This window comes from Lactuca sativa, chromosome 5 (genome assembly GCF_002870075.4).
Source record: "Lactuca sativa cultivar Salinas chromosome 5, Lsat_Salinas_v11, whole genome shotgun sequence".
In the NCBI taxonomy this organism is placed as follows: domain Eukaryota; kingdom Viridiplantae; phylum Streptophyta; class Magnoliopsida; order Asterales; family Asteraceae; genus Lactuca; species Lactuca sativa.
Window position 1 is genome coordinate 320,459,943 of NC_056627.2, and position 9,863 is coordinate 320,469,805.

The following is a 9,863-nucleotide window of genomic DNA, read 5'->3' on the forward strand; positions in this document are numbered from 1 at the left end:
TTTTCTAAAATTTGTGTCATCAAGATTAAACCCAAAACTTAACATAATATATCGTTCATATTAAAGTTATGTGTAACAAATAGCATAGTATGTTCAATTGGGTACTTGTTTTGGTGGTTGACATTATCATGTTGACAGTTCAAATGAGTTTTCTATTTTATTAATATTTTTTTTAACAAAAATCGGTGTCATCAGGTTTAAACTCGAAACTTAATATAATATATCATTTATGGTTAGCATTGCAAATAAAAGTTATGCATAAAAAATAACATATTAGTATATTTTATTAGGTATTTGTTTTGGTGGTTGACATGATTATGTTGACGGTAGAAGTTTACCATTAGAAGACGAAATCGAGTAGTGGCTCGAGGTCTACGAGATTTATACCAGGTCCGCCTCTTGATTATATATATTATTTTGAATTGAAAAATGAATTGTAGACTTTTAGGTTTGAGACTTTGATCATAACAGTTTTGTATATTGACAGGTTTAATCTCTTTAGAGAAAGTAACGTACAAACTATAACATATAGAAAATGTCATTGTGCAGATTCTTTTTATAGACACGCTCTATATATTTAAAACTTAACTATATATATATATATATATATATATATATATATATATATATATATATATATATATATATATATATATATATATATATATATATATATATATATATATATATATATAGTTAAGTTTATGTGAGACTATCATATTTTATAAGACATGGAGATGCAATCCTAACCATTTATTTTGGAGATAAAATAAACTTTAAAATGCAAAATAAATGAATATTTTCAATTTTTTTTAAATATTATTTTCTTCATTTATTTTATCAAAGAAATAAAAAAAAAGTTACCGTTTTTTTCAAAATATACGTGAAATATTCTAATACAATGCTATACTGTAAATATTCAAAACAATTTTTTATAATATTAAAATATTTTAGTAGAATATTAAACTATAAATATTCAAAAAAATTTAATAGAATATTAGAATATTCTAACAAATCTAACAAATCAAATAGAATATTTAAACATATCTACAAGTTTTAGTAGAATATTAAAAAATTCTAACATTCTAAAATTTCGATTTGATTATTTACATTGTAATATTCTAGTAGAATATTTCATTTATATTCCGAAAAAACGGTGATTTTATTTATTTATTTATTGGATAAATTAAATAACGAAAATAATATTTAAAAAAAGAAATTTTGGAATTTTCTTTTCATTTTACAATTTATAATTTTTTTATTTTTTTGATGTCCAAGATGAATGGTTAAGATTGTGTCTCCATGTCTCACAAAATTAAAATGGTCTCAAATAAACATATATATATATATATATATATATATATATATATATATATATATATATATATATATATATATATATATATATAGGGTGAGGTACAATAGAGAACAATAATTAACCAAAGAACCAATCTTTTTTTCAACTTTTAGAACTTTATTTGACAAAAAAAAAAACAAAAATACTAAAACTCATAACTTTTTATTATTTTTCCAATGATATAAAATTCGAATTTTTTTTACCTCAAATTCACAATGTGAATTGAAGAAAAGTTCAAGGGCTCAAGATGAAGTTATTCATTGAAGATTCATCAAGTTCATCTTGAAGTTGTGAAAAATTTGAAGATAAATGCTGAAGCAAATCTCCCAATGAAGATCAACAAGAAGAGGCAGCTAGTTTTAAGGGGGAGCTTGTTGGGTCATTTAAGAAAAGAAAGCTATAAACCAAGGGGGAGATTGTTGGGTCAAAAATATGGTTTATACTTTGCTTTTCTAGGAAATTGTATTTTTCTGTAATGTTTATGAGTTTACGGTCAGGTTTACGGCCCAATGGGTGTTTACGGCCGTAAACCCATTTACGGCCCATGTTATCTGACCCATATTCTCCATGTATATATATATAGGTGTTAGGGTGAGGAGTAGAGATTGATGAACCCTAAGGAGTTTACGGCCAGAGAGAAAGGAACGTTTGTGTGGGTGAATCTTGTGTAAGGAACTTAATTCATATTATCAATACATTCAAGATTCATATTATTCTTCTTCTCCTTCTCTTCTATTTGATCTGACATCATCCGTTTGATTGGGATTTCGCACCATCAAACGGATCTGACTGATACACGGGCAAATTAGGGACTTACACATAATGTAACATAACATATCTCATAACACATAATGTAAGGGTACTTTTGGGGATTCACCGTTCGGGCACTGGCTGATCGTACACACGGCTCTGCTTTGTTTGTCTCAAAACTCTTTTTACTCTTTTCAAAAATTTTAATTCATTATAAAAATTTCCTCAAATCCTCTGTTTGAGTTCAGATACGCCCGAAGATGCATCCGAATCCCTCAAACCAAGGCTCTGATACCAACTTGTAACAACGTAAATTTTCAAAATAATTTTTCATTTTCAAAACATTCATTTACTCACAAAATAACATCAAACATATTTTATCAAATGTATTATCACAAAAACATCTCCCCAGAATCCAAAACATAAACTCCCCAAGTGTGTACGAATCATGCCGGCGCCTTCCCGCGTTCATCACTGGTACCTGAAACACATCACACAACAACTGTAAGCATAAATGCTTAGTGAGTTCCCCAAAATACCACATACAACACATATGCCACTCGAGGCTATAATACGACCCTCCGGTCGATGTGTCTCGGCGGGACCCCCCCCCCCCCCCAGTCCCGTAGATCGTTGGACCCTCTGGTCCGGTCATAGCTCGTTGGGCCTTTCGGCCCGGTCTGTATCGTCGGACCCTGCGGTCCGGTCTATAACATCATACAACATACACATAACACATAGCACATAATCTCATACATAGCACATAAGACCCTCTGGTCCACACAAATATACCACTCTAGGTAACGTATAGTGAGAAGACTCACCTCGCGGTCTCGATAAGTATCTGTCTCGGAAGAAATGTGATCTAGTCTCCGCCTAATCACACAAAGTAAATACTCTCATAAATACAACTGTACTCAACCCTAAGAGTCAACAAGGTCAACGGTCAAACTTTGACCCGACTCGTCGAGTGCACTAGGGCAACTCGGCGAGTCCACACGTGTCCACTGACTCTCTTAATCCCTCTTTTGGCACGTCGCGTTCTTCCCCTGACTCGACGAGTTCCACCTGGCATGAATCGAGGGGCCACCCCCGACTCAACTCGCCGAGTCTCAAGAACAACTCGGCGGCTTCCACTTGAACTCAGTCCCCCCTGACTCTCCCTGACTCACTGAGTTATATCCCAACTCAGCAAGTCCACTCACTGAGTGATTAACGGGCAATCTTCATACTACTCGCCGAGTCTGTTCTTCGGACTCGGCGAGTTCATGCCATGCACAAACTCTATACAGCTCCTGAGGTCAGATCTGCTCCATACAATCATAGATCTGGCCTCCCCAAACATGATAATCACGTAAAGTTCGGACCTTGACACACATATAACATAGAAATGGTCCAAAATGGTGATTTAGCCCCAAAAATGACATTCTAAGCTCATGACTTCAAAAATGTCTCATAAAGCTCCAAGGGTTAAGGTCTCTGGACCTCTTTGAGTCCAGATCCAAATCACAAACTTGAAAAGGGGACTAAATGCTCTACATACTCTTCTTCTAAAGGGTTTAAAAACCCTAACTCTATGAATCAACACCCAACACCGGAGAAGGTCCGAAGGAATACCTTAATATGAAGCCTTTGATCTCTAAAGACACTAGATTTGCACTTCCTTCAGCCTTCTTTTGCCTTGGACACCTTCTCCTTCAAATTTCACCAACAAATGATCAACAATGGACTCTCTTCTCCTCACAAGCGATCTAGGACTCTCTCTGGGGTGTGGTAGTCGCAATGGACAGCCATAATGGCCTTTAAATAGGCCCCAAACCCTGGAAATTAGGGTTTCATTAAATAGCGTGGACTCGCCGAGTCCAGACGCGAACCCGCGTGCACAACCACGATCATACTCGGCGAGCTTAGACCCCAACTCGCTGAATCTCCTCACAAGACCCAAAAATAAAAGAATAAAATAATACCTGGGAATCCGGATGTTACAATTCTCCCCTACTAGAATCAGACTTCGCCCTCGAAGTCTCACTCTGCAAATAACTATGGATGCTGCTCACGCATCTCACGCTCCGGCTCCCAAGTAAACTCTGACCCTTTCCGATGTTGCCACTGGACCTGCACCAGTGGCACCTCTTTATTCCTCAGAACCTTGATCTTCTGATCCCTAATCACCACTGGTCTCTCAACATAATTCAGGCTCACATCCACCTGAATATCTTCTAATGGCACAACTGCCGACTTGTCGGTTATACACTTTCGCAGCTGTGACACGTGGAAAGTGTCATGAATCTGACCCAACTCTGCTGGCAACTCCAAACGATAGGCTACCCTGCCTACCCTCGCGATCACCCTGAAAGGACCAATATATCAGGGCCCCAACTTGCCCCTCTTCCTGAATCGGATCACTCCTTTCCAAGGAGAGACCTTCAGGAGCACGAAGTCGCCGACCTGAAACTCAAGCTCGGACCGGCGTCTATCCGCATAACTCTTCTGACGACTCTGAGCGGTCAACAACCTCTGTCTGACCTGTTGGATTTGTTCTGTCGTCTGAAGCACAATCTCGGTACTACCCATCACACGCTGCCCTACCTCTCCCCAGCAAATAGGGGTCCGACACCTCCTCCCATACAACAGCTCAAAGAGCGGCATGCCAATGCTCGAATGATGGCTGTTGTTATAAGAAAACTCTGCCAAGGGCAAATACGTGTCCCAACTCCCTCCGAAATCCAATACACATGCCCGAAGCATATCCTCGAGCGTCTGAATCGTCCGCTCACTCTGCCCGTCCGTCTGTGGGTGGTATGCAGTACTGAAATACAGCCTCGTAACCAACTCCCCGTGAAACTTCTTCCAGAATCTGGAAGTGAAACGTACATCTCGATTTGAGACAATCGAGATCGGCACTCCATGCCGCGATACCACCTCTCTCACGTACATCTCCACCAACTTCTCCGCGGAAGAACTTTCACTGATGGCCAGGAAGTGAGCACTCTTCGTCAACCTGTCCACAATCACCCAAATTTCATCGACACCCCTCGCAGTCCTCGGCAATTTGGTGATGAAGTCCATGGTAATCTGTTCCCATTTCCACTAGGGAATCTCTAATGGCTGCAGCTTACCATGTGGACGCTGATGCTCGACCTTAACCCTGTGACAGGTCAAGCATCTCTCTACAAACCATGCGACATACCTCTTCATACAGGGCCACCAATAATCCTTTTTCAGGTCCAAATACATCTTAGTGGCCCCAGGATGGATCGAGAATCTCGATCGATGGGCCTCCTCCATCAAAATGGTACGCGTGCCGTCCACGGACGGTACCCGAATCCGACCCTGAAATATCATAAGCCCCCGGCTATCGGTAACGAACTCCGATACCAGCCCGACAACTCGCTCTCTCTTCTGGCTCTCGGGCTGCACAGCCTCAGCCTGGGCCCCACGAATAGCATCCAATACCGAGGTCATCACCGTCAATCTCAAACAAACATCTCGCATTGGGGCGCTCTCCGCCCTACGGCTCAGTGCATCGGCTACAACATTAGCCTTGCCCGGATGGTACAGGATCTCACAATCATAATCCTTGACCACGTCCAACCACCTCCTCTGGTGCATATTCAGGTTGGGCTGATCCATCGGATACTTCAAGCTCTTGTGGTCCATGTATATCGTACACCGAACCCCGTACAGATAATGTCGCCAGATCTTGAGAGCGAACACTACCGCTCCCAGCTCCAAATCATGAGTGGGATATCTCCACTCATGAGGCTTAAGCTGCCTCGATGCATATGCTATCACATGCCCCCTCTGCATAAGCACCGCTCCCAATCCGGATATCGATGCATCACAATATACCACAAAATTCTCCATCCCTTCCGGAAGGGCTAACACTGGGGCTTCACATAACTTCCTGCGAAGTGTCTCGAACGAGGTCTGCTGCTCCGGACCCCAAGAAAACGCAACACCCTTCTGGGTCAACTTGGTGAGTGGCACGGCAATCTTGGAGAAATCCTTAATAAATCTCCGATAATAGCCGACCAAACCCAGAAAACTCCTGATCTCGGTGGGTGACCTCGGCACCTCCCACCTCATAACCGCCTCAATTTTGGCCGGATCGACCACTATCCCCTTCTGGTTAACGAGATGCCCCAAAAACTGAACCTCTCGCAGCCAGAACTCACATTTGGAGAACTTGGAATAAAGCCTCTCCGATCTCAGAACTCCGAGGATCTCCCTCAAATGCTCCTCATGCTGCTCTCTGGATTTCGAATACACCAATATGTCGTCGATGAACACGATCACCGAGTGATCCAACATCGGTCTGCACACCCTATTCATGAGATCCATGAAACACCGTCGGTGCGTTGTTGAGTCCAAAAGGCATCACCACGAACTCATAATGCCCATAACGAGTCCGGAATGCTGTCTTCGGGACGTCCTCCTCCCGCACCCTCAACTGATGATATCCAGACCTCAAATCGATCTTGGAGAACCAAGATGCTCCCTGCAACTAATCGAACAGATCATCGATCCTCGGCAATGGGTAACGGTTCTTGACCGTCAGCTTATTCAACTCACGATAATCAATGCACATCCGGTGCGAACCGTCCTTCTTCTTGACAAAAAGAATGGGCGCCCCCCATGGCGAACTGCTCGGCCTGATAAACCCCTTCCCCAGCAGCTCCTGAAGCTGTGAGGATAACTCCTGCATCTCCAAAGGCGCAAGGCGATAAGGCGCCTTGGCGATAGGCGCAGCTCCCAGAACCAAATCAATACCGAACTCTACCTCCCTCTCCGGAGGTACACCCGGCAACTCCTCTGGAAACACATCCAGAAACTCACGCACTATCGGGACCCCATTCACTGACTCCGGTCCCTCTGAACCAACCCTTACATCCATCACATATGCCACAAATCCTCCACAGCCCTGCTGTAGACTCTGCCTCGCTCTGGCGGCCGAACAAAATGTTGACCCTGTACGTGTACCCTCACCGTACACTGTAAGAACTCCCCCACTAGGGTCTCGAATCGTCACCAATTGGCGCTCGCAGTCTATTACAGCTCCATATCGGCTCAACCAATCCATACCCACTATCACACACACGTCCCCCATCGCGATCGGGACTAAATCTATCAGAAACTCCACACCGAAGATCTCAAGGACACATCCTCGAATCACATCCGAAGCATACACTGCTCACTCATCAGCTATGGAAACTTGCAGAGGTCGGTCCAACGCCCCTCGACGGGTACTAATATGCTGACTAAATGCTATGGAAACAAACGACCGACTCGCACCCGATTTAAATAATACCAAATCAGGCACAGAAATCACAAGAAAAGTACCTACGCATATCATCATATAAGCATAAAACTCAACTCAAATAAAAGATGAACAGAGAATACATACCAGCCACAACATCAGGCGCCGCGCGGACCTCCTCCGCGGTCAACTGAAATGCTCTCCCACGAGCCTTCGGGGCCTCGGCCTTCACCGGCTGAACCTCGGTAGTCCTAGCAGCAGGCGCAGATCCCTGCGCTGATCCCAGAAGAAGCTGCGGGCACTTGGCCTTCCGATGGTCGGTCTGGTTGCAATGAAAGCAAACCGAAAATCCCTTGGGGCAATCCCTCGCGATATGCCCCTCCTTCCCACACTTGTAGCATACCCCTGCCCTGCACGACCCCTCATGACTCTTATCGCACTTCCCACAAGTGCGGCCCTTCGTGCCTCCAGATCTCGGATCAGCGGGTCTATCCCGCTTGGTTGCCGGCTGAGACTGAGCCGGTCGCCGATCCACCCTCTATGACTCGGCCTCCTCCTTGGCCTGAGTCTCCAACTCAATCTCCCTCTTCCGGGCATTTGCCTGAAGCTCAACAAATGTCCGGTTTGTCGAGTTCGCCACGAACTCCCGAATATCTCTCCTTAGAACACCCAGATAATGGCTCATGCGAGCCTGCTCAGAAGACACCTGCTCAGGGCAAAACATCGCCCTCTCATGAAACTTCCTGGTGATCACTGTCACAGAATCAGTACCCTGCTTGAGGGTCAAGAACTCCTGGACCAGCCGTTCCCTCTCCACCGGGGGAACATACTCATCTCTGAACATAGTGGTGAACCTCTCCCAGGTCACCTCGGAAATCTCAGCCAAAGTGAAGTTCGCAGTCACGAACTTCCACCAATCCTTCGCTCCCAGGCGGAGCTGGTTCAAGGCGAACCAAACCCTCAAGTGCTCTGGACAAGAACACGTATAGAAACATCCCTCGATGTAGGAGATCCACCTCATAGCGGAAATCGGATCCTGCGTCCCGTCAAACTCTGGTGGCTTCGTGTTGCTGAACTCCCGGAACAACGAGTCACCCTCTGAGGTCTAGCAGCAGCAACAGCAGCAGTAGCCGCAGCTGCAGCAGCCTCAGTCAGCACCGCATACCGCTCGTCAAAAGTCTCAATCAACGTGGTCTTGATGTCCCCAAACATCTCAGGAATCTCAGCCCGGATGGCAGCGGCCACCTCCTCATGAATCAACCGATGGATCTCCTCGTCGCTGACACCACTGCTCTCAGGTGTGTGTCGAGTCCCAACCATGATGCCTCTGAAATACAACAAAATTTATCAGAGACTCGATCGAGCATACACATACTCAATGACGCAACCCTACTTGTCCTCCGTTGTCCAAAAGATTCTTACTTGGAATGCTCACTGATCCAGTGTCTTTAGTAGTACGGGCCCAATACTACTAACCACACCGCATCAGCATTCACTCCAAGTCCTCCTCCTTGGATCTTGGATTACAAGTACTCTATTCTCATGAGCTCCTAACTGCTATCTACTCGCTCTCAAAGCATCTCAGCAGCAGAAATCTCCTAGGCTAAGGCATCACAAATCAGGTCACTCTAGTCCTAATATGTATACCTAGCCTACTCTAGCATGCATAATGTTGGGTCAAAAATATGGTTTATACTTTGCTTTTCTAGGAAATTGTATTTTTCTGTAATGCTTATGAGTTTACGGTCAGGTTTACGGCCCAATGGGTGTTTACGGCTGTAAACCCATTTACGGCCCGTATTCTCCATGTATATATATAGGTGTTAGGGTGAGGAGTAGAGATTGATGAACCCTAAGGAGTTTACGGCCAGAGAGAAAGGAACGTTTGTGTGGGTGAATCTTGTGTAAGGAACTTAATTCATATTATCAATACATTCAAGATTCATATTATTCTTCTTCTCATTCTCTTCTATTTGATCTGACATCATCCGTTTGATTGGGATTCCGCACCATTAAACGGATCCGACTGATACAAGGGCAAATTAGGGACTTACAATTGGTATCAGAGCCTCGTTGTATCAGTCAAAAGGTTCTATTGTTTCGTCTGAAATCTGAATAATTGGTGTTTCCAGTCCGAGCTTACGGCCGTAAACTCCGATACACGGCCGCAAACCAATCAAGTTCTTCAACCGTGAATCGTAGTTCTTTGGATGTGAACCGATTTTTGGTGCAAGTGTGTTAATTTGAAGACCGTATTCTAAATCGCGTTAAACCTTGGACCGTGAATTAAATTAATCTCGTGAATTTTTGCTAACAATTGAACTGAAAAATATTAATCGAAAAATTGAAGTTTACGGCCGCAAACTCCTTCCAGCAGTAAACTATATTTTCCGGCGGTAAACTATATTCAGCAGAAAAACTTGTTTTCAGCAGTTAATTTTATTTTATTTTTGAATCTTAATTAATTTTAATTAATTCTCAAAAATGGAATCTTAA